Below are 25,516 nucleotides of genomic sequence, written 5' to 3' on the forward strand. Positions count from 1 at the left end.
TATTCTTATACTCCACAAGCTTACATGGTTAATTGCAGCCTTGGCCTGACCCTCTGCAAGGATCATTTCTTTGACTGATGTATCCCTACAACCTTATTGCCTCAAGGATTAATATCATACTTTCACAGGGTGTCCTTGTTTATTCTCTTACCTATTAGAGGATAGAGATAGTAAAAGAAATACTCTCCCTTTGCTTGCAAAGTATCAGGTTGTATACATGTGTTAGTTTCTTTGCATCTGTCTAATGGATACAGACTTCAGCACAACCCTACTTAGCATACTCTTTGCATGAAATATAGGAATCTTAGAAGCATTTGAAGATAGGATCAGATCACAGTGTTCTGTCCTTTCATATTACAGAAAAACCCTACAATTCACTTAATAAACTTAAGAACTTAATAATAAAATCATTCTTCCATGTTAGAGCGAGACCACTCTTCCACCTCTGTCACTTATACAGGCAGACTGCTCCACAATTGTTTTCTGTGCCACTAGGTTCTTGTATAGTTTCTTTCCTTCCTAGTAGCTATATTCTGCTGTGTTTAGGCAGAAGAGTATTCCCTCTTAACTTTTTTGTGCTAATTTTCTTCATTTCATTCCATAAACTGAATCCTGTATTCTCCACATGCAGAGAGCAATTGTCTCTTCCTCACTTCCTATTTAAATTCATCCTCTTGAATCCAGTTTATCAAAATTGATCAGAGTTCATTTTAGAGTAATAGCAATATATTGTAATTTTCGCATTTAATACCACTATACATGTCCATATACTTCTGACATACTTCAGGACCAGGATCATTTCAAATTTTCAGTACCATATTTTACTGATGGCTCATATTCATCCATTTTGGGTAGTTAACACTCCTGATCTTTCTCTTTCCTTGGCTGTAGTGGGAAATCTTAGTTTATAACAGAAAAGCTCAATATCAAGCTCTAAGTGCATGACCTGGCACATTTTTCTCTACTATCATCTTGTCATACTACCTTTCTCCCTGTTCCTTGCAATTGTATCCTCTCATCTGATGTTTCCTCCAAGTGTTTTGCTCTTTATCAAATCCTAAATTTCAATATATATATATATATAAAGAAAATTCTAATGCTTTATTTAAGTTTTCCTTAAAGCAGTCAATGCTTTCTCTGCTCTGGTCAGTAAATATATTACATAGCTCATCATCAAAGCAAGGATGCATCCACCATTCATGTGTATTAGATAGGTTAAAAGTGTGTGTGTGTGTATATATATATGTATGTTCCAGCTTTTTGTTCTTCAGCTGATCCCATAAGATGAATAAAATGACCATTTTGCTTCATCTCAGTGGAGGTGGGTATGATGGAATCATCTACTGCTATCTTTTCCCTTTTTAATTGAAGCCTACATAAATCTTTGTAAAAGCAATTAACAAAGACTATATTTACCATGCATTATTTGACATTCATGAGTTTGCTAAAAATCTTTTTTTTATACAAACAAGATTTAAGGTTGAAACAAACAGCTTATTTTTTGCAACACCCAAATGCAGTCATGCAGTGAATCAGAAAAACTCCCATTACTGAAAGTAAATTAACAGCATTTACACTGTTCTTAAAAGAGATGTTTAATTTGTTAGAGGTTTTGTGTTGCTTTTCTCACTTGGCACATGAAGTGTTAGAAGAGAATGTTGTTCGAACAAAATTGAGTTTGCTCTGTTTGTATTGGAAAGTGTCTAGTTTTGAAATGAATACACGTAATGGAACTAGACAGGAAAATGTACGTATTTTTCTCTTTAGGGAATACTGCTCAGAGTTTTACATAATTGCTTCTGTCTGCTATTCTTTATTTACTTCTACCTCTCACCATATAAGAAAAAGATAGTTTTGCAGTCTCAACTGACAGAATATCACATCATGTGAACTCATAAATCTTTTTGCCTGTTATAATATAATAAGACAAAGGAGAAAAAAGATTGACATTGCATTGTATGTGGCTGTTCTCAGTGTAAGTTCCAATAAGATTGAACTGCATATCCACAGCACCGGATACTGGTCGATATATTTAAATAATGTTGAGCTGCAAGGTGGATTCCTATAATGAGGCCAATTGAATTAATCACCACTTTTTTTTTTCTTACTCATCCGTACTTAAGTTCTTCTATATTTTAACAATAAGGATCTGGTATTACAGAAATGATAGAAGTTGCTTTACTCTCTTGATCACTCCAGAAAGACTTGTCCATTCTCATAGGGGTTTGTTAGTGCTTTGAGGGTAATAGTGCATCCATTTTGAACCCATTTTTTTTCTAACTGGCTGTCAGATTCCACTTTCCTCGACCTTGCAGAAATTTTAAGCTCAAGCCCCTCTCCTTGCCCTTCATCAGTCAAATGTCATCTTTAATTTATTCTGACATTGGAGCCTTTTGTTTGAAAAGCTGTGATCACACAAAAACTATTACCTTAGTTGTTTTGGACATGATTCACTATCTCTTCAAAGATAATAGACAATAAAAATATTACTGTGAACTTTTGCAAAACACCTATTTTAAATTCTGCTCTCAGTACTTACCAAATCAAAGTTTATATGGAAAATTTATACTTCAGTGTACAAATCACCTTGCACTTTAACTGGACAACTAATTAAATCATAAGTGGAAAAGAGAGCTACATGATCTGCAAAGCTAAAAAAATAATTGACTCTTTATGACCATCATCTTTTATTTTATGTAGGTAGTTGTTCATTATAATGTTAACCAGACCAGAAGATCAGTACTACTATCAGTGCTACTTGAAGCATAACTTTAAACAAAAAATATAGTTCTTCTACAAATTTTATATCTTCTCTCCAAAACAACCTGCTAAAAAAAAAAAAAAAGTTCAAAAATGTAAATACCAAGTTTAGGCATGTTTAATTTATTAAATCATCCAAATGTCATCTTGAACGTATGTGGCATGCACAACAACACAGCCTAACTGGAGAACAAACATAAAAAAAAGTGGTATTTTATGTATTTTTCTGCTGCTATGAAAAGGTGGAATACTAATCAAGGCCTGTATTTTTTCCTACTGCATTTTAATGTCATTCTTTTTTTTCTATGATTGTTTCGTAAGATGATCTACAAGTAAAAGAAAATTATGTTTGCAAGTTAAGTGCTCTGGGCCCTTGATAAATTCTTTAGGTTTTCTTTCTATTTCTTGGTTTTTATTTTATGTATTTACTCTTTTAAATTATGAAATTATCTCACCTGTTCTGCCCTCTTTTTGTTTTACAGCAGGCAGCACACTGAGAGATTAGAAAACAACCAGGTAGGTGGATACTTTCACGAGTTCTGCATGTACTCTGTTGTACACTCTAGTACTGCTCCTAGTTATTCTGGAATTAGAGACTGCAACAGTATATCATACTAGCTGAGTTACATAAACACCGAATCATTTGCTGTAATTCTTCTTTAGTCTTTAGTAACAAAACTTTTGTTTCACTCTATCTGCTAATTCCTCTTCTATCTGAAGAAGTCTTTCTGGCTTCTGCTAATATCCTTTCTCTTACTTGTCGTTGTCGTGGAAGAAACAATGCACTTAAGAAAGATGCCACAATATACTTTATTAATAAAGTTATTATAAAATGCAATGGTAAATGTTACCATGGTTTAACAAGATTTCATGGCAAGGTACACTTGTTTATTTACTGAATAGATAACAGAGTCAAATCAAACTCTCAGGGAGATGCTCTCTTTAAGTCACAATACTCAGAAACAACCCACTTGACTTCTAAATTCCTTCTCATAGAGAAGCCTCGGTGCAGGTGGATCTATACTTGATCCCAGACTCGATCAAGGTTTTCTGTCTAAAGGAGTACATATGCACAATCAATCCTTTGTATCACTTAGCTAAAATTTTAAAGATTATCATGCCGTGATAACTTACTGAGAATGTATTGTGTCTCGAGGAGTAACCTTGAGAGATGTCCCTACTCAAGGGGAGATCCTGGTGTGCAGTTGTTGCTGTGCAAGAGAGCTTAGCAGGTGCTGGACTGTCTACTACTTATGGAGTAAGGTGATTAGCTTGTAGTCATATATGCATGCCAACAAGATGTGTGGGACACCCTTCCAGACAGCCCTTGGGTACTGTGTTTCTATTTATCCCCCAAAGTCCACAGTAAGCTGGGTGCAGCCATCATACACTGTGGTGGTTGTAATGGCTTGCAGCTGGTTGTGACGGTTGTGTGTGGAAGCAAAAACCCCCACAGTCCTAGACAGAGACATCCATTTGTTTTTCTTATTGCTTCCCTATTCGTAGCACTTATTTTCAACTTGTCCCTAACTTTGAAAGGTGGAAAGCGCACAGCTAGACATTGATTGTCACCTTTTAATTCTGACCCACTTGGAACTCTCTCACTCTCTCACTCACCCGGAACTCTCACACTGCACCAATTTCATCGTTACAGTATAAATTATTTTTAATAGTAATCTTTACTGCAAAACAGTTCTGTCTGAAAGTAATTACAGGTAATTCAAAGAAGGAAGGCACAGGGGGTTAAACTTAGGTAAAAGCTGAACTACTATCTGGTTGTTCACTATGTCTTCACCAGAAAGAGGGGATGAAATAGTTAAAACAGGATCAACAAAGCTCTTGGGTCTAGATAAAGACAGGAAGGTTCCTTACTGGGAATTGACTTGGGGAAAATTAATTTATTACCAATTAAAATAAATATTTACAGGTAGTGAGAAACAACACAACAGATATTACACATCAGACAAATAAAAACATATTTCTTCACCCCATTCCCAGGCTCAGCTTTATCTCTTCACTCCTGACTCCTCTACTTCCTCTCCCAAGAGGGGCACAGGGGGTGGGGAATGGGGAGCCTTCATAACAGCTCCTCTCTGGAGGTCCTTCCTCCTCACATTTTTCCCTACTTCAACGTGGGTCTTTCCCAGGGGCTGCAGGGGAACACCCGCCCCACCGGGGTCCCTGCTGGAGCCGCAAGGCCATCACTGCCGGGGTCTCTCCTCCCCTCCTGCCCTCCTCCCTCTCTGCCCTCGGGGCTCGCAGGGCTGTTTCTCACCCGGTTCCCCTCCCTCAGCCCTGGCTGCCGGGCAGCGTTTTGCCCTCCCTTGCCCAGGCTTTCCCCAGGGCTCTCTCCAGCCCGCCCGTGGCTGAGGGGCTCAGCCCTGCCCTGTGCTGGGGCCGCTGGAGCCGCTGGAACCGGCGGGGTCGGGGCGAGGCAGCCCCACACAAGGGCCACCTCACACCCCGGCAGAACTCCATCATGACCATTTGGGCTTGTAAACCCCATATAGAAGGCAGAGCAGGAAGAAAGTTAACAACTGATTATATCAACACTTTTTTTTAACTAAATTGTACCTTTTTAATTTCAAAACATGAAATCTAACAGGCATGCACAGCTCCCTTAAGACAGTTTTGCGAGCATTTCAGTAGCTGACGAGCAAATACTCAGATGGAGAATTATCTACATAGGTCAAAAATAGTGTAGATTTTTTTCTACTAGATAGCTAATAAAAATCAATACATCATGTCTGTTCTGTACTACAGAAAGGGGTTCTCTGTCCTTTAAACCATAATGATGGTCAAAAAAAAGGAAAGCTTGAAAAGTATGAAAAGGACAGGAGCAGAAGATTGACAAAAGGATATTTTATGACCTACCTAGTTGAATAATCTTCTTTGGATGAAATATCTTTCCAGATAAATATAACAAAAGAAAAATCCTTCCTAAGAAGAATCAAAGTTTTTTGCGGAATGTACGAGAAAAAGAATATTTTATTTGAAAATATATATATATATATACACACGAAATAAAGGTCATTCATATTAAAAAGAAGCCTCAATGCCTATTCAGTGAGAAAACCTGTCTTTACGATATGTAAACATATAAGAATTCTTATTCTATTCTTGTTAAATCATAAACTTTTTTAAGAGGAACAGTGTAAACAGAAACTTTATTTAACATTCCTGTGCTTTTTTTTTTCAACCTCCTATTTAATTTGAATAACTGGCTCCTGATACCATTTGCTCGTAAAAGTTTTTTTTGTTTCTTTTTGGCCTTTAAATGGTTTAATTTTGAACTGCATATGTTTCCCTTTAAATACATCTGCTGTTGGGTTTCCGATGTATTCAAAAAAGATAATTTATCCACCTCTTTTCTTCTAAAATTATTTTCTGAAGTACTTTCTGTGTTGGGATAATTTGAAAAGTGACTTTGCATAAATTATATGAAAATCATCTAGTCTTTCCTGAAGTCTGAATGTATTTGAAACATGGGCCTTGCAAATTGGCACTATATGATAATTAGGGCATGAAGTTCTGCATTGTGTATAACTTGGCCACTTTTATCAACATAAACTTTGAATGATTTATATCTAGTACTAGTAGCAGCTGGGAATTACATTCATTTATATTTGGAGGCAATTCCCAGCCAGTGCTAGTGCTAAAAGTGCTTCAGACAGAGTGGGAGCTATTAAACTTAGTGGATTCTGTTTAAATAGTCAGATTTCAAGTTACACTGTTATCCTGAATTTCATTGAGGTAAATATTGAGCAAGGTTAAATTCTAGTAATGTTTGACAGGACCTACTGTGAATTAATTTTTCTCCTAATTAATTAAGATGACTGTGACTGAGTTTGATTAATACAGATGAATTGAATTTCTGAAAGTCTTTCAGTGAGATCCATCATCACAGATTTTTAAAGATATTACGGAATAATTTTGCGTAAATGAATAACAGGTTAAAAGAGAAGAAGTAGAGAGTACAAGCATATGTTTGTTTGGTGTTTTAGAGTGGATGGAGACCACTAGGAAAATCCTGAAGGTGTCTGTGCTGGGACTAATACTGTTTAATCCATTCAGACATAATGTGAAAAAAGAAGTTAAGAATGAGATGGTATTAACATTACTAAGTTGTTTTGTGCAGTGCGGATAGAGGGGCCAGCATGAAGAACTGCAGAAGGATCTTGCTAGATGGTATGACCAGAGATTGGAATAATGTGGAATTGAATAGGGACAAAAGTAACCTGAAACTCTGCAGTCTATCCTAACTATACCTGAAATATGTTCTAAGCTGACAGTTATCAGTCAGAATGAAATCTGTGGGTTTTAAAAGATAACATCATGAAAATATCAGCTCAATGCTCATTATTGGTCAGAAAAAAAATCAAATGTTCAGAGTTATTGGTATAGAAAGAGAAATTTGAGAGCAACATTGCGCTCTTACACTATCATCTAAATCCATGCTATTGCAATATTGTGAATTCAGTTTACTGTTCTGTCCATCCTCATTCTAAAAATAATATAATAGGACTAGAAAAGGTCAGTAAGTACAATCAAAGTATAAATCTTCTGCATAAAAAATGACTAAGTAGATGACTATTGCTCACCCTGGACAAGAGATGGAAACTATGACAGACGTCTTTAAAAATATAAGTGGCACACGGGAGGCAAATTGGGCTTTACTGTTTGTTAAGAGAACCGGAGGCATCAAATCAAGCTGGCTGGAACTGGCTTCAAAATACTTCACAGAACTATGGTTCTTCTGTCAAAAGATGTTAGAGTAGTGGAGCTCTGCCAGCAGGATGCTACAAATGGCACGGATGGCCCAGGAAGCTTCACAGAAGAGAAGCCTGCAAGGAACTATGACATAGCAGAAATTCTTCCTCTTACATAGAAGGTTCCTCAGGTAAAAATTGCTTAAGGACAGGAAGGTTCCCAAAGACTTTTGCCCTCTTATGTAATAATTTGTTTTGGAACACCGTCAGTAACCAATTAGTAAGGAAACACCTTTATTTTTTGTGTCTTACAGTGTTAGAGGAACGTTATCTATTGACATTTTGCCTCTGCAAGACTACTGCTTTTCCAAGTGTACAGGAAAGAGACTGATTATAGTGAATGTTTGTAGCAGCATGAAAATGTGAACTTTTCCATCTTATGAGTGAAAAGTTATTTTAAATTAAGTTTCTGAACCTAAATAAGGTGGCTCTTTTGAAGCTGTTATAGTTTAACCCTGCTACACAACTCAGCACCACATAGTCACGTGCTCACTTGTCCCCACAGCCCATTGGGATAAGAGAGAGAATTGGAAGGGTAAAAGTGAGAAAATGTGTGCACTGAGATAAAGTTAGTTTAATAGGGAAAGCAAAAGCGGTGCATGAAACAAAGACAAATAAGGAATGCATTTACTACTTCCCATCATCAGACAGCGGTTTAAACATTTTCAGGAAAGCAGGACTTATGTGTAGTGGCTAGTTGGAAATACAAGTACCATAACTCTGGACATTCCCCTATTCCTCCTTTTTGTCCCAGTCTTTTATTGCTGGCCAGTTGAGATCAGGTGTTCTGTCTGTGTCTCATCCCAGCTTCTTGTGCAACTGCAGCTTACTCGCTGGCAGGGCAGCTTTAGAAAAAGAAAAGGCCTTCATGCTGTACAAGCACTGCTTAGCAACAGCTAAACCACTGATGTGTTATCAACACTGTTTTGGTCATAAATCCGTATACTGTATAAGATACTTTAAATAAATCTGACTATCCCAGACAAAACCAGTACAGAAGTTTAATTTATTTTTGACATTAACATGAATGTTGTCATGATTCTAAAATATTTACTTTAAATCAGTGTAATAAATTGTGAAAGACTCATAGAGAATGACCTATGGTGGAAATACATCTGTAGAAATGCACTCTAGTTAACAGTCTTAAGACGAGTGTAGATTCCTTTCTCTGTTGGATTCATTGACTATGGGAGTTTTCCTTTGGGGCAATTTAAAACTAAGCTGTAACAGAAATGTATTAATGCATTCATCCTCACATTTACTTCCACTAGATTTACTCAGGCAGCTTTTGCCTGCTAGTACAATTTAGTAGAAAAATTCTTTATGATAGCTTCAAAATCTTTTTTTAGTTAGTTGTGGTATGGAAGACTCTGTGGCTAAAATAAGTTTGTGATTTTTTTGGCTGCAAGAAAGCTTCATTTTGCCTTTTTGTGTTGGAGTGTCTGTTTAACAGACTGAATGATTTTAAGAAATTCTTAGAGAATCATCAGTCTTATGTGATAAAGGTGTTCTTTTTCTTTATTTTTTAATGACTTTTTCCAGAATGAGTTTGTGGGTTAGGGAAATATTAAGTGAGTTACTCTTCTAAATTATTTCAAAAGTAACTCATATGCTTAAGTTGATTTAATTCCGAGTTGAACATCAGACTACTGGCATCACTATGTGTCTGCATAATTACAAATATATTTATTGTTATGCTCTATGGTATCCTGACTGCTACATCTATAATATATGCTGAGAACATTTTAAACTATGAACACCAATAATTCAACAAAGGAAACAAAATTTTCATGAGGAAACCAACATCTACTTGTATGTAGTGGTACCCACACAATTAGATCTACAGTTTTTGATCGAAATCCAGTCAAATAGGTATTAAAAGGCACCTGAACAGCAACAACAAAAAAAGGGTAGTTCCATATTGAAAAGGCTACCAAATTTCCATGCCTGATTGCATTATTTTTCACTTCATTTTAGGTACAGAAGGTGCAGTGTTGATCAAGAAAATGCTCTTGAAAACTTTTACTGGAAGATACTTCTATAGGATATAAATTGATGAAGCGAGGTTGAGGCTGTCAATAAACAAAGCTAAAATTCAATTCATTCATAATCACCAACTTTGTGTATAATGCACCATAGAATAGATGAATGATGAGGAATTGTCATGCAGATACAATTTTACTGCTCAGTTTGTGGAAAGAAACAAAAGGAGAATATATTTTAAGTGGAAAATACTCTCTGTTTAAATGGGAAAGAAGATTGATTTTATTAGGCAGTTTAGTAATATACAATTTCAATATCTCTAAGCAGTGCAAACAAAGAAAGAAGTCTAATTTTGTTTCTATTTTAATCTGTTTTGATTTTTTTTTAAAGATATGCTGACTCTTTAAAGTTTGATACATTCTTCAGATAATGTAGGAGCCAAAACCCAGCTGTCAGCAGAAAGGAGCTTGGTGGGTCAATGCGGTAAACCTTGGGCAACAGAGGCTGAGAGAAATCCCTTAATCTAAAGGACTAGACGTTCCTCACAAGACCTGTTGATGTACAACCATGTGGATTAACCTGGCTCCTGCAGCAGGATAAGGAAGGACTCTGAGATGAAGTTATCGAACCACGTTGAAACCCCTTTGTTTTCTTTCCCCCCCATTTAATCCTGGTTAAGAAAAATATTAATCAATTGTGTAACTGTAGCAGAAACCTGTGTAATCCTCTAGTTAACATAAAGCCATCCCCTAATTAACATAACTCGTCCTCCTCATTAACATGCCCAGCCCCCAAGACCCTTAAATTGCACTCGCGTATTCAATAAAGTATTCCAGTTTTTTGTCCCTATATCTCGGATTGTCTTAGCATTATTGGACCCGTAAAAGATAAGAAGGTATAAACTAGACAAATCAGATTTTGAACAAAACTAGTAATAGTTCAAAACAATTTTAAAATAATTAGAATTGATATGTCTTTATAAAAAAAAAGAATCTGTAATTTAAATACATTAAGAGAAACTAATTACAAATATATTTTTCCTTGTTCATTCTTGTGAAATACTACTAAGATCTAATTTCTGCTAGAATTAGAATTGGCATTTGTAACAACACAAGGCAAATAGAGTTTTGTAAGTAGTTTTGGTTTTTTACAGTTCTTATATTAGTAGAAAACCATTTTTACCTTCATGTGGCTGTTTCATACAACAAATTCTGAAGTACCATTATGATCACTGATAGTTCATATTTCTGTTTAAGTAATCTGTGTACATATGTAACATAATTCCTTTCAAAAACGGAGCTTGCCACAGAACATAGGTAAATGCCTAACTCCACATTTACTGTTAGTCCCAGTTTGTCAGTCCCATCTTTAACTTTCCCTGCAAACATTTTTAGTGTCTATTTCAAAGCAAAACACCTTTTTTCACTGGAGACAGTGGCTTTGCCCAGCAACGTACTGTGGTTAGTGATATATTTAGGAGAAGAGAAGCTCCAATGAACTAAAGCTAAATACATAGCTAATTTTTCTGTGTTCTTTTTTTTTTCTGTTTAGCTTTTACTGATCGTTAATAAAAACTCAAGATGTGTCCCTCTCTTTCCAACATCTGACTCACACATTAGAGTAACTAAGACAGGGAGTCAGAGCCAAACAGGGAAATTGCTGTTGGACATAGGCAGAAATGTTCACAAGTTCCTATCTTGACATAAGCAGACATAAACATTGTTTTCATAAACTGTTTTACACTTTGTATTGGAATTTGTAAATGCAGGTGATAGACTATCTGATCACAAGTAAATCTGCTCTTAGGGACCCCTCCATCCTCATGTCCCTTGTGAAATCTTACTTCCTATTAACTGAAGCTCAGTCTTGATACTCAGTCAAAATCAAAGTACCAAAAATACTTTTGTGTCAAGCAGTAGATATTCACCTCATACACAAAGAAGCAGATGTAAAATCTAAGAATTCACACAGGTGTTTTTATTGAGTGCATCCTTTTTTTCTATTCACAACTGATCGCCTGTTTTTGCACTGATGCCTTCCATACTGTGTATCTTGTGCCCCTCAGCCATGAGAGAAGAGATGAGAAATGGGACTATCTGAATAAAATCCATCCCTGGGGGCCTTTGCTGTAAAAACTATTAAAATGTAACTGCTGTAGCACTGGGAAGGAGGATTAAGAAAGACTGAGCTGTAAGATTTTCTCTTTCCTATCACTCTCACCACAGGTTAGCACAAAGGAAATGAATTTAAAATCAGTTGAAAAAATAATAAAAAACTAAAAACCCCAAACATATATAAATAAATTGTGGGCTTTGAAGTACTACATTTTATTTTTTAAAATAAAATAGTAATTGAACTAAAACATTCTATATCCTAAAAGTGTCTTTTTTTTTTTTTCACTAGATTTAACCTGTCTTTCTTTAAACTGGATTATTTTCCATGTCAGTGTACTGTCTCAAATGTCTTTTCCCTTTTTAATCGCCTATCTGTTACAATTGTATTTTGTCTTCATCTGATACTTACGGTACAATAAAAAGATATAACTAATTCCTACTTTTCTGTGAATATGATGTTCCCTGGAAAGAAAGAAAAAAAACTCAGGCAATCCACTAATTCATGTAGAGAAAGAGGCTGAGGGTCAGAGAAAGCATGAGAAATAAGAGTTTGACCAAACTGCTATGATTTCCATTTAAATTGCTATATTTTCTGCAAGACATAGAAGATGACAACAAATCTTATATGTGTTTTAGACAATGGCTCATTTCCTAAGCTGAGATAGGGTGCCAAAAATATAACAGCAGTACAAATTTTCCTTATCTAGGGAAAGGCATGATCCATTATTTTTCCTGGTGGCATATATTCAAAGAGCACAACTCTGGATAACTTTGACAATCAAACTTTTTTTCCAAGCATAGTTGAAGCAAGCATATGGGACTGAAGTAAAATTGTAAAAATAATTCTAGCTGACACCACTCTGACTAGTGCAGCTTGTTTATCAGCATTACATGTGTTCTTTTAATTTGAGTTTGCTGTCCCTATGAGACTCTGGTGAGTTTAATTTTAATTATATACATAAAATAAAGATGCCTTTCTCTAGAATCTTCATCTCTGAGAGAGATGCCTGTGTATTTTTTTCTTTTCTGTGCTTGGAAATAAATGATTAAATTAGGAGGACAGAAACATTAAGAATAATATTTTCTTTTTTGCATAATTCAAAATTTATTCCCATTTCTCTTCCTCTGTTAGCACTTTAAAAATATGAATCCAGTGCTTCCGATTCCAGATGATCAGTTATTTATTGTCTAGCTGATGGCTAAGAGGATAGTCAACCCTTTTTTTTTTTCTATTAAAGAATAGTATGGTCACCATATCAGTAGAAGAAGGTGAATCTTTCTTTCTCTGTCTCTCCTCAGGTTTCTGCTTGTACCTGATTCATCTGACAAAATGATTTAATGCGGTCACATTAAAAATATAATTTTATATGTAACTGGGATTCAATACTGGATTCAAGACTGAAGCAAAGTCAACTTCCTTCCCTCCTTCCTTCCTTTCTTCCCACTTTTCTAAGACAAAAGATTTTCCTCTGTGTTTTTTCCTGCATATTAGTGACTAGTTTGCTATGTTTGTGGTGGATGGTTGATCAGGAAAGAAATCTGATTTAGTTGGATTACACCCTCAATGTAACAGAAATTCACCTGCACAGAAATTCTTCATAATACTGCATTGTGCATAAGCTTTCTCAATGATCAAGTGTTTGTCATCATTTAAGAGCAGTGAGTAGACTAAATGGACTCAGACAACAAAACACTTAAATGAGTGACATATATGCAGTTTTTGGAGGCAATGATTTCCATGTTCCTCAAGGGAGTCATCATGAGGCAGAAAGAAAGTCAGGAAGTCAGGCCTGCCAACAGGTAGTATGCAGTGGGACCTGGATGCTGGGTAGGTAGAGGACTCTGACCCTCTCCCCATGCTCTATCCTGAGTTCTTCTGCCTTTGATACCCTGGAGCCTCCCTCTGCTGACTGATGCAATTGGCTATGGGGTTGGATAGGGAATACTCAATTCCCCACTGGGACATGCATGTTCTGAAGGCACTTGACATTGACCAGGCTGCAGCCTCTCCAAGATTCTTCGTATCGCTGCAACTGTCCCAGGAATTGGTGGGTTGTGTATGCTGTAGGAGCTCCTCTCTCGTAAGGAATTGAGTTCCCTCTGCTATAGGGTAAACAAGAGCTCACACGCTACTGCAGTTGTCAGCCATGCCCAAGCCACGACAACCATCACAGTGCTGCAGTTCTAGGCTAAAGATGTTGTGGATAAGTTTATGGCATTGCCACTACCTTAAATATTTTTGCAACTTGTGTTGTGGACATATCTACTTTCCTATATTGGGTTCATTAAAACAATTGGTCTTATTAAAAAAAAATACATGGATAGGACAGCTAAAATGAATTCCTTTAGCAGTTCATTCTACATGCATTTAGTTATTTCTTTCATCATCATCATCATGGCTGGGCTTCGCAAACGAAGATTTGGGAAGGCTCTATCCACATTAGTTACCGGCACGAATTTCTTTCAGTGGTTCACACATGTATCACACATACTCTGTTTACAAAGCTTAGTGGTGAAGTCTTGACAGAAAATACTCTTATTCCCTTCCAGTTTTCTGTTCACCAATTCCTTTAATCTTTTAAACACTTTGTCTCCCTTTCTTTTTGATGTCACGTGAAGAAGGAGGCAGATCAAAGATATGTCAAAAGAAGTGTTGGAGAATTGACTAAGCAGTAGATCAGCTGTGATAGGAAAGTAATATTAGCTTTAATCAATTAATAGTATATACCAGACACTTTCTGCTGCTGATATAATGATTTAAATGAAGGGGATATGAAAGACTGGGCTTCTGGCTAAGCAGGAGTGATCTAGTTGTTAGTCATAGCTCTTTAAGACCACCCAAGAAGATTTAATGGAAGTATCAGCTACTTTAAAGCATGTATCTTCTTGCGCAAAGAATAGGTTTGAGTTTAAGGATAATTTGAAACTGCATTATAGAGGGTTTAAGTAATTTTTGTGGCTGGGAGGAGCACAAAGCCATGAACATTAAAACTACCTAAAGTTACTAGATAGGATATATTCAATAAGAAAGAGGTGTAGACAGATGTAGTCACTGTTTAGGAATAATTTAACACAAGTGGTGGGTTGTGTTGACATGTTTCCATTTCACATCATTACTTTAACAGCTATAAAGCAGAAAGGAACACATGGTAAATGTACTCTTTACTACCATTATATTTTGGGGTACAGAACTCTCTTAAATCTGGATTTACACAGCTTTGCTTTCAAAAAGTTTTTGAATAGAAACACTTAGTGAATGCTATAATGAAACTGTCACTTTGTGTTGGAATTAATTGGTAGAAGATACTAAATACATTTCCATTTTAAATCTGAGTCATTTTAATGTTGAATTTACTTTAGTTGAAATAGTAGAATCATTATAGAATTTCTTTTACACTGTGTTCAGATTCACATAGAAATTTAACCTTTATAAATATCACCATTTGAAGGGGGAGAAAGGTACTGAAACCACTAGGAAGTCACAAAAAGACAGTCAACCTGCAGCGCTGTTTCATAATTGTTAATATTCGCCTGACAGTCAAACCTGGGATTCATAATTGGCTTTTCTTGATAAGACTCTGCTATGCAGAGAAAGAGAAGACATGGGTAATTAAACAGGTGAAAGAAGCTGCTTATTCGGTTGTCTGCAGTTTCAAGAAGTGAAACGCACACAGAGGAGAAACACATTTTTCATTCATGTACTCTTCTCTGAAATAAAGATTAAATAATAATAAAAATAAAAAAAAATGAACAAACCACTGAAAGCCAAGATAGAGGGATTTGTCTGTATACAAAATACCTGACAAATAATATACGATTTCTAGAAAAAAGTCTATTTTTTAAGACTATAAATAGATCGTGAATTTACATTACCGTATTTAAGTCTAAACTAAACAAATAACTAAAAGCTAAAAGTATGAAAAAATTAGTAATAACAGATAATACTAAATATAAGCTTAAAAAATGAGAATGACAAAACATAAATTGCTATCTTTCAGTGGAGGTGATGAAGTTTGAAATTTTATTGTCTTTAGATAAACTACAATGTGGAGATCTGGATTTTGATTCAAAGAAATTTCAAATTAAAAAAAAAAACATAACTCCTTATCAGCTGCAATCTTGCAGGAAACAGTACTAGTGCAGCGTAGATGCATTTTACATAGATCAAGCACATATTCATAGAAGAGTGGAAATATTCTTTCTTCATTTTATGTTAGCAAAGTTTGATTGTAACATTATACATTCTATTTCGCAAATTTACAAACTCTTATATATTCTACTATCAGACTTTTAGTGGAATGGTTCTATTTTTGTTTTCAGGAGAATTTTGCTGCCCAATAAAATAGTATTTCTAATTTATAAATATCATACCTCACATTTTCTTCCATTTTATAAAGTTACGGAGATACAATAATTTATTCATTGTTCAAATCCACAAATTCCGTACAAAAAAATTCCAAGATCATTTTGCTAACATTCTATTTTCCAGCTTTTTTAAATTATCAAAAGTTAACTGGAAAAAACCATAAAAAATGACATTTATATTACTTTGCTGCTTTCAGTAAGAGATTGGACAAGATAACCTTCAGAGGTCTCTTCTAACTAAGGTTGTCCTATGAATCTATTATTCTTTCTCCCATCTTCTAAGCCAGTATTTTAAATTAAAATGTATGCTAAAGGGACACTGGAGTATTCACATGTAAAGTTGTTATGCATGTTACATTTTCAAAAATTTCTAAATATCTGTATGGCTCTTTCATATTAAACACTTCATAGGTACTGGTAAGTATCCTTTAAATGATGGGAGCACTACTACCTCTATCTGACAGATACAATTTTAGGTGAACAAGTGATGATTATTCTTAATTCCATGCCAGACTAGAACTAGACAATACCATGCAAAAGGAAAGGAAGGGAAACCTTAAGTACTTCAGGTTAAACAAAGTAAAAGTGTGTGCATGTGGGGGGAATTAGATACAGTCAGGGCATAGCTAGCTTAATAGCTGTTAGATGCACTAAGCCTACTATTGCCTTTGACTCAGGAGTTCATAACCTGATTGCTGGAAGCTTAGTGGTTTAAAACAGGAGAACAAACAGGTGTAAAGAACAAAGCTACTCTCCAATTGCTCCCTTTTTAATTCTGTTTGTTCCATTTTGTCAGTGATGGACTTCTAATCTGGCACAGCATGGTTATATTGTTTTTATACTGTCAGAATGGTGTAATGGAAAAAAATAATAAGAGATACATTAAAAAAGAGTTTAGGTTCCACACGTAAGCTTTAGGTAAAATGACCAATTCTATGATCTCAAAAATTTCAAGCATCTTTACACTAAGTTTGATCCTGAGGGCTTCCAGATTCAGGAGCTAGGAATTTTTCTTCTTAATTCCCTGTGAATAAATGGATGCAGTCCAATAAACAGTTTGAAAGTGGTGGTTGTTGCTTTCTTTCTAGAGGAGTATGAGAAGGTGCCTCTTTATCTTCTTTTCCTTTGGTACAAAGAAATTCAGGTACACAGTATTCAGGTGTGCCCTGTCCAGAAGTCTGTTGGCTATTTATGGGCAAGAAACATGTCACCTTTCCTGTGAAAGCTGTTTTACAATGCCAAAAAGAACTGGCAGCTAATTAGTCTGGAAAAAAACCTGTGAGGCAGAGCACAACTGTGTAACATTTCCAGCAGGACAAATCCAAGGTTACGAGTCCACATTGAGCATTATTTACACATTTTTCAATATGTGTAAGTATCTTTGAACTAGGGACTAGAATTTAGGTCTCTTTACTTGTGAATAAAAAAAAATAAAAAAAAAAATTGAAGTTTATATTGAAACACCTTAGTATATTTCCTATTAACAAACTCCAGCTGGCTTTCCACTGGCTATATTGCTTCGAGATGACTGTGGAAGTGTCCAAAGTGTGTTGGCTGTGGTGACAACCTTTTATAGGTGCCTAGCACTGACTATTATCCTCTGGGAAACCTCGACACATGACCTACAATTCTGGGAACTCCATTTCTAGAAATTATGTTACATTTCCTTTGGATGTCTGTTAGAGTCAGCAGTTAGGATAGTGTAGCTTTAGGAACCAAATGCAGAGTTACCAGGTTCATCTGCCGTATCTTAATCACACAACTATTCTTTACAATAAGCCGAAAACATATAAAGGCAACAAAATTACCTTAAGCTCTCTTCATGTTTAAAAGGAGCAAAGAAATTTGCTAGAAACTTCTTAAATTTTAGGAGCAAATTATGTCACAGATGCCTACTTTAGGTATATGATTTAAATATAGGAATGGCTTTTCTTAGGATAACAATAGTGTTTTCTAACTGATTGCCTCATTCTGCCTTCAGTGGCTCACGCCTCTGTTATAGGCCCATCTCATCTGCTGTGTCATCACAATTTTATAGTACAGAATGATGCATAAAATGATATTGTTTGTTTTATCAGTGCCCAAACTGATAGCAGAACATAATTGTTCAGACTATGTAAACTGTAGCAATTCATCAGCTGCTGGAGGGGTAGGAACCGCAACAGTCCAGCTGAACTTGATGGAACCACACCTTTTCTTCCCTTTTTCTGAGTCAATGCCTTTAGCTGATATGTTAGACTGCAGCAACTTAGCTGACTTATTTGGGGCTTAGTCTTCCAAAGCCTTTACCAGACTCTACAAAAGATTCAGGCAAAAGAATAACATGTTCAATTAAGTTTTGCCAATTCAGAATCAAAATTTTGATACCTAGCTGGTATTAAATGGAAATTGTTAACTTTTTTCTCTTCCATTTGTAAAGCATTCTTATCTTAGCAATTCTATGTAATAATTTTTCTTTTTGTCTTTTATGTATTCCTTCATCTAGTGGTTCTAGACCTCACAATTCTCCAATTCATTTTCAGCTCACAACTGCTACCTTATCGGTGCTATTATTTATCAAACTATTTGGGGAAAAAAGCCTAGATTTTGCTTTTTTTTCCCCCAAGTTTTTCAGATGAACTGTACCAAAACCACAAGACAGTATGTAAGTCCCAGATTAATTGTATGTGATATTGAACAATTAACAGAAACCAACCATTTGCATTTTAATAACATTCTAACCATCTGGTAAATGAATCCATTAATCTTTATTAGCTGGGTATCAGACACTGGATTTTAGAGTTCATTGATGTGTGTATGAGTAAAAAGGAGAATTTAAGTCACAAAATAATTTTTCCAGCAAAAACTACAAATAATAAGTCGAGCTTGACTAATATGATGTAAGATACTGATCTACACTCACAGTAAAAAAAAAAAGGAAAAGCTGATAGGTTTAAATAATGTGGCGGCTGTCACATGAATCAAGTAACTGGATCATCAGAATGAAACTGATACTTTCCATTGACCTCACGATATTAAGATTAAAAGAAAAACCCTCTTTCCAGATCAAAGTGGAAAATTAGAGGTGCATTTGAACATTTTAGTGTCTCAGGATTGAGTCTCAAATTAGTCACTGACTGAGAAGATTGGTAATGTTATGGAATTAACATAATATAATGTGTCTGTGGTCAGGAAGAAGGTCAGACTGCTACCGATCTCTCATACAGAGTACATCAAAGTTCAATAGATGAACAGCATGAAGTATACATATTAGTGCGAGGAGATATCTTCTTCTTATTATTATTTTCTCCTACAGGTCTTGTTGCATTCTCTTTTATGCATTGTAGTCATAGTTGCACAACCAGAAGTTTCTAGTTAAATAACCTATTTCAAGCTAAAGTCTTTGTTTCTGCAGAGGGTAGATCTTGATGGTGTAACCTTTAAAGCTGCAATTTGACTGTATCTGTAATTATTTGCAGGGTTTGCATCTGTACTTATTATTCTTTCATTGCTGCTTACTTCTCAACTAATTACTTCTCAGAGAAATTACAGGACCATCAAATTGTTTTCAGCACCTCTGTACTACCCAAGGAAAGCAACTTTAGTTCTCATTTCTTCCATGACGCTGAGACGAAAACTGGATAAATGGCACAACATATCCACCCCTTTATCCCTAAAAAGGTATATGGTCTGTTTTGCTCCTGACAATAATTAGTAAGTGATCTCCCACTGCTTCAACCCACAAGTTTTTCCAGCTGATTTCCCCCATCCTCCTCCATCCTTGTTAAGGAGTGGGAGTGAGAAAGTGGCTGGGTGGGCATCTAGCAGCTGCTCAAAGTCAACTCACCACAAAAGCCTAACATCTAATTTGCTTTATGAATACCTATTGAGTATCAAACTGATATTTGCGTGGAACCAGCTATTAAACCCCCCAAGGACCTTACTGATAGTGGCTCACTGATAGCACGTTATGTGCAGATCTTGACAGGTGTGAGAGATGGGCCCGTGTGAAGTGTGAGGTCCTGCAACTGGGTAGGGACAATCCCAAGCACTACACAATCTGTGCGGACCATGGATTGAGAACAACCCTGAGGAGAAGAACTTGCAGGTGTCGTTGACAAGAAGCTCAACATGACCCAGAAATGTGTATGTGAGCCCAAAAAGCCAAATGTATCTTGAGCTGCATCAAAAGAACCATGACAAAGGTGGTGATTCAGCTCTTCTGCTCCATTCTCAGGAGACCCCATCTGGAGTGCTCTGTTCAGCTCTGGGACCACCAACATAAGGACTTGGACCTGCTGGAGTGAGTCCAGAGGAGGGCTAAAAAGATGTTAGAGGGATGGAGCATCTCTCCTATGGAGACAGGCTGAGAGAATTGGGGTTATTCAGCCTGACAAAGAGAAGGCTCTAGGGAGACATTAGTGCAGCCTTCCAGTATTTAAAGGGGCCTACAACAAAGCTGGAGAGGGACATTTTGCTAGGGCATTTTACAAGACAAGGAGGAATGGCTTTGAACTTGAAAGAGGGTAGGTTTAAATTAGATATATGTGGAAGAAATTCTTTACTGCAAGGGTGGTGAAGCCCTGGAATGGGTTGTCCAGACAAGTTGTGGATTGATTCAAGGACAGACGGGATGGGGTTTTGAGCAACCTGGTCTGGTGGAAGATATTCCTGTCCATGGTGGTGGGTTGGAACTTCATAATCTTAAAGGTCTCTTCAAACAAAGCCATTCTATGATCCTATAAATTTAAGACTTTTATTTTTTAACTATTTCTGAGTTGTATATCTTTTAAGATCTTCCCTCAGTTTTTCACACCTGGTTCTCATTCTTGCTACTGCAAATAACTCATTCATCAATACTTTTTTTTTGACAATGTTAGTCATTCATTTTTTTCAAGTTATCTAAAAAGGTTTTTGATATAATACAGCACACATCACAGGCTATATCTCTAGGAAGGACCACATTCACCTCCTGTAAGACCCCAGCCCTGGAGCCACAAGCTCAACTGGGAGTTTTACTTTTAAAAGTACACAAGGCTCCAAAAATTTGCCCATTGAATTTTGGAAGAGCACTCGGTTCTTTAATACCTTGTGGTAGCACAAAGAAAATATGATGCACATGTTTCCTCAGGAGATACTTTTATTGATAATTTTAAAAAATAAGGGAGAAAATAAGAGGTGTTGTTGAAAGTTGAAAAGGTAACATACAACCAAAATTCCACAAAAGACTGACCCAGCGCACACCAATCCAGACAACTTAGCAAAATACAACCCACCAGTTTTAAATTACTCAAAACATTAAGAAAAGATTAAGAGAAGAAAAAGGAGTAAAGAAAGAGAAGAGGAAAGAGTAAGAAGACAGGAGAATAAGAGAAAAATAGATACCACCAGAGAATCCTGTGCAAGTCCAGCTTTCACATGGCCAGGTGGCAGGTCTCAAGCAAAAGATGGAGGCCATGTATGCTGTTTTTTTGTACTCTGGACATCTGACCCACTGGCCACTCAAAGGCTTCAGGGTGTAGTGAGGAGCAGTACTTCCCCTGTGCTAGCCAATTTAAGGCTGGGTTAGAGGCTCCAGAGGGTGTAGTGTGGGTGTGCTTCTAGGCTGCCTTTGACTGACAGCTGCTCCAGGGCTGCCCCATGAGGCTGCAGGGGTTGCCATGTGGGCCTGACCTCACCTCTGTGAGATTTGACCTGATCCTTCACCCCAGACACACACACTCCTGAGTTGGTTCTGACCCAATAATATAATAATGTGTCTCACACCTCCTTCCACTGAAAGAAAAGACTATTTGTTCCTAAGACTGGTTCTTCTCTTTTTATTGATTATTTTTCCTATACAAGCACTTTTGTTATTTTGCCATGATTTCTTATTGTACAGAAAGCTTATGCATACTTGAGTCCCTTAAGATTACTTAACAAGTTTAAATTTCAAAAATGAACCACATAATGGGCTTTAAAACTGAAGTTCAACTTAAAAACAATTCAGTTGTTACTAGCCTAATACTCATGTACATGTTAACACATAACAAAAGAATAAAGCATAGAGTACCTTATTTTCCTGCAGTTTTTAGCATGGCTTCTTCATCTTTTTTTTTTTTTTTTCCCAAAAAGGAAAAGGATGAAAAAAGTAAAGCTCCCTTTATCATTATTTATCTTCCTCACATTGGTTATTTCTATGTTCTGTGAAACGCTAACTACCAAGCTTATATTTTTAAGTTTTGTATCCTTTGCACCCAAATATCATGTCATATGACTGTCACTGTAGGGCACATTATGCAAAACATTATGCCCTGGCCTGAAAGACTGAATACAGGGATGAATTCTGATATGTATTGTTACTTAAACAGTAGAGGCACCAGAAAACACAATTTCCCTGAAGTTTTGGATTGAGGTAGAATTAGAAGATCTGTCACTTTATAGCATCTTACCCAATTACTGTCTTTTTATTTATATTTTCTTTCCTATAGAACTGAGTATCATAATGATGTTAGGGGATTTAACATTGGCTGTCATTTCAGTTTTGTAATTCAGCAGCTAACTGTAAATATTTGGAAGAGGAAGACAGAAGTAAAGTGAAAAGTGTAATTTCTTTGTTATCAGATGATAGTATCATGCAATGTGCACAATCTACCCTGGGCAAACTACTTTGAATATATTATTTTCAAAGAAAACATAATGTCTTGCAACATGAAAACTATCATGAAATCTGGAGTGAAACTGAAAATACTTGCAAGTCACTCAGTGTTCACAGCTTATGCAAAATGCAGTATTATGAGGGATTTCTGTGCAGTTGGAAATTTATTTTTTTCAGTGCATGCCATTCTCCAGTGTCTTTTCTGACAGAATATTTCAGAATTTGGTATCGTGTTTATTGAACTCATTAAACAATATATTTCTTGGGCAGTTTTATGGCACTATTAGTGAAAGGTCAGCAAGAACTGTCTTTTTAGACTATCCAGATAGATGACAATTTATACCAGTTACTGTTTGTGTCACTGGCCTGCAATGGAACCACAGTGAAGTTGTTTTTATTGTTTATTATTCCTATTGCACTTTTTCTCCTTTTTGCTTCCTAGCTTTCTATATCTGTTCTCAGTACTGCTTAATTTCTTGCCATGTTCCTTGGCAGAATATTGATTTTTCCACCCATCTACCCATCTTGAATATGTCCAAAAGATGAGATGTTAAAAAAATGAGAAATTATGATGAAAGCACGATATAATGGCTTATGGAAAGCCTTTCCAGAAAGGCTGACCTTTCCAAGTATAGTCATGGTTTTTCAGAAAAAGCTTCAGCAGATGTGACTGTCCTTTAAAATGTTTCTTACATTTCTGAAGCATTTTCTGCTTGTAATTGCTTCAAAGGTACTTAAAATTCAAGCAGACAATGAGATGGGATTCTGCCTCACTCCAGTTCTGCACCACATGTAAAAGAATCTGCCCTCAACAAGAAGCAGTTTAATACATTATGTATGAGAAAATGTAGCAAAGTGGAAATTAGTGTATATAGTAGGAACATCTGAAAATTAAAACACCTGGCCATTTTAATGAATAGAATTTTACCTAGCTGCACTGGGAAAAGACTTATTAAACAGAATATTTTTAATACATCTAGTACAAATGCAGTTTATACAGTAGGAATATAGGATGATATGTTTGTAACTATTTTCTTGGTGGAATAGTATGTGATCACGTGGCTCTGTAGACAATCTTGTCCTCACTCTGGAGTCAAGAAATATTTTTTGAAGAGAAAAAGTAGTTTCATGCTTAATAATGAGAGCAAGTTTTTACAGGTAGAGGTTTTTGCATGGAAATTTAAAACTTTTGAGAGATTTAATACTGAAATTAGTCAGTATTTCACTATGCTGTAGAGATAATAAAGTTTTTCAGCAAATCAGAAGGATAAAATATAGTTAATTCATCATGCCTCTGCAGTTTATCCCATCAATCATTTATTAAGTTTTGTAAAAGGGTATGTTTTTCACAAACTTTTACGAGGCTTTTAATGCACCTTGACTAAAAGGAAGTAGGAAAAGGCAAATTTTTGAGAAACATATAGGAATGTTTCCTTTAAGAATCAGTGCAAATTAAGACTAGTTCCAAAACAGGGCATCTTATAAATAATGATTAAGAAGCCTTCATAGCGTTACTTTCCCTATAGAATTTTTGTGGCTAGACTACCAGGAGTGTGTGAAAGGCTATTACCTTCTTATCAAATTACTTCCTGAAGTATTTAGTTGTTTGAAGCCATGGTCAATAGCTCTTAGATCATGAGAAGAGACCAGTTCGACATAACTATTAATTTATTTTTAAAACATAGTTTGTGGTCTTAAATTTCAGTTTTGGCAAAAATTATTATACTGATTTTTTTTCAATTTTTTTTCTTTCTTTTCAACTGAATTTCCTAGTTTTCTGAGCTTGTCTTCAGTAACATAAGAATTGGAGTAAGATATGTAAAAATCAAATCATTGCTGAATATATGTAGTTTTGATTACAAAAAAGGGGATATTTATTTTAGGGATTTTACCTATTTTCTAAAAAGCCTTTAGAAAATACCTATAACGTAGGTATAGGGTAGCTATACCATTTCAGGGTATAGGTATATATATACATACCTATACCCATTTCAGGGTACATCGGCATGTTTCCTTGGGAAGGTCTGCAATTAGAACCTTATCCATTTATCTAACCATTTCTCAGGAATCTTATGAGTAGAGATAACAATTTGGTAGCATTTGTCAAAAATTGTTGAAAAACACACCTTTTTTATTTTTTTTCATTTCTTCCATGCACCCAAAACTCTCAGCAACATTTGCACTGATTTTTATTGCCCTTTTAAATCACATCGGATTGAGATCAAATATGGGAAATATCACCTGGAAGGGTTTTGCATGATAATGAAGCAGTAGCTGAAAGAGTTTGATTAGAATAAAAGTTGAAATTCATCCATATTAGATCCTTATTATCACAGACACTATTGAGATCTGCCTTACAATATTCTTTAGAACTCAAGCGTACCTGCTAAATGTTGCATTCATTACAAACTGCCTATTACTAATTTAATTTGAAGGAGGACTGATTCCAACTGTGATACTAACAGCTGTGAATGTAAAAGTAGAGATATGACTACCTCCATTATTATTACAATTCCTAGGAGGCAGGTTAAGCAGTTCACATTTTCATTGCATTATTTTTCTATAATAATCAAAATACTGATAGACTTGACAAAAATATTGTATAGTAAGGTCCTAAACTATGCTAGAATGTCTCATTTTAATGTGCTCACTGAAATATTAAACAAATACTTATTTTATTTTTATTCCTTATACTTTTTGAGATAGTAAATCCAGGGAAGGTCCAAAGTTTCTTTAATTTTCTCAGTGTATGATTGAAATTGTTCATCTTAATAGTCTTTGGTGGATGTATATATATTTAATTCTCATGTACCTCCCCTGCAGAGTTCAGATGACTGCCAGTGTTTTATTCTGTCTGCACTGGTGATGCTTTTATCCATTTTAATGTTGAAGAGGATTTGTTTTAACAC

At 35.7% G+C, this 25,516-nt stretch overlaps 2 long non-coding RNA genes across 2 annotated transcripts in view; one reads left to right on the forward strand and one right to left on the reverse strand.

The window, feature by feature from the left end:
* Nucleotides 1-25,516, forward strand: part of LOC135417549 (uncharacterized) — a 182,642-nt gene that overhangs the window by 151,505 nt on the left and 5,621 nt on the right. Inside the window, exons 8-9 of the long non-coding RNA XR_010432099.1 lie at nt 3,243-3,276; nt 3,917-4,023. This is a non-coding gene — a long non-coding RNA (uncharacterized LOC135417549). The remainder of the gene's footprint in view (nt 1-3,242; nt 3,277-3,916; nt 4,024-25,516) is intronic.
* Nucleotides 2,682-7,602, reverse strand: LOC135417554 (uncharacterized). The gene is made up of 3 exons (XR_010432102.1): nt 7,362-7,602; nt 5,635-5,700; nt 2,682-2,828 (listed from the first exon to the last, which is right to left on the reverse strand). It is a non-coding gene; the product is annotated as an uncharacterized LOC135417554 (long non-coding RNA).

The sequence above is a fragment of the Pseudopipra pipra genome, chromosome 1 (genome assembly GCF_036250125.1).
Source record: "Pseudopipra pipra isolate bDixPip1 chromosome 1, bDixPip1.hap1, whole genome shotgun sequence".
NCBI classification, from domain to species: domain Eukaryota; kingdom Metazoa; phylum Chordata; class Aves; order Passeriformes; family Pipridae; genus Pseudopipra; species Pseudopipra pipra.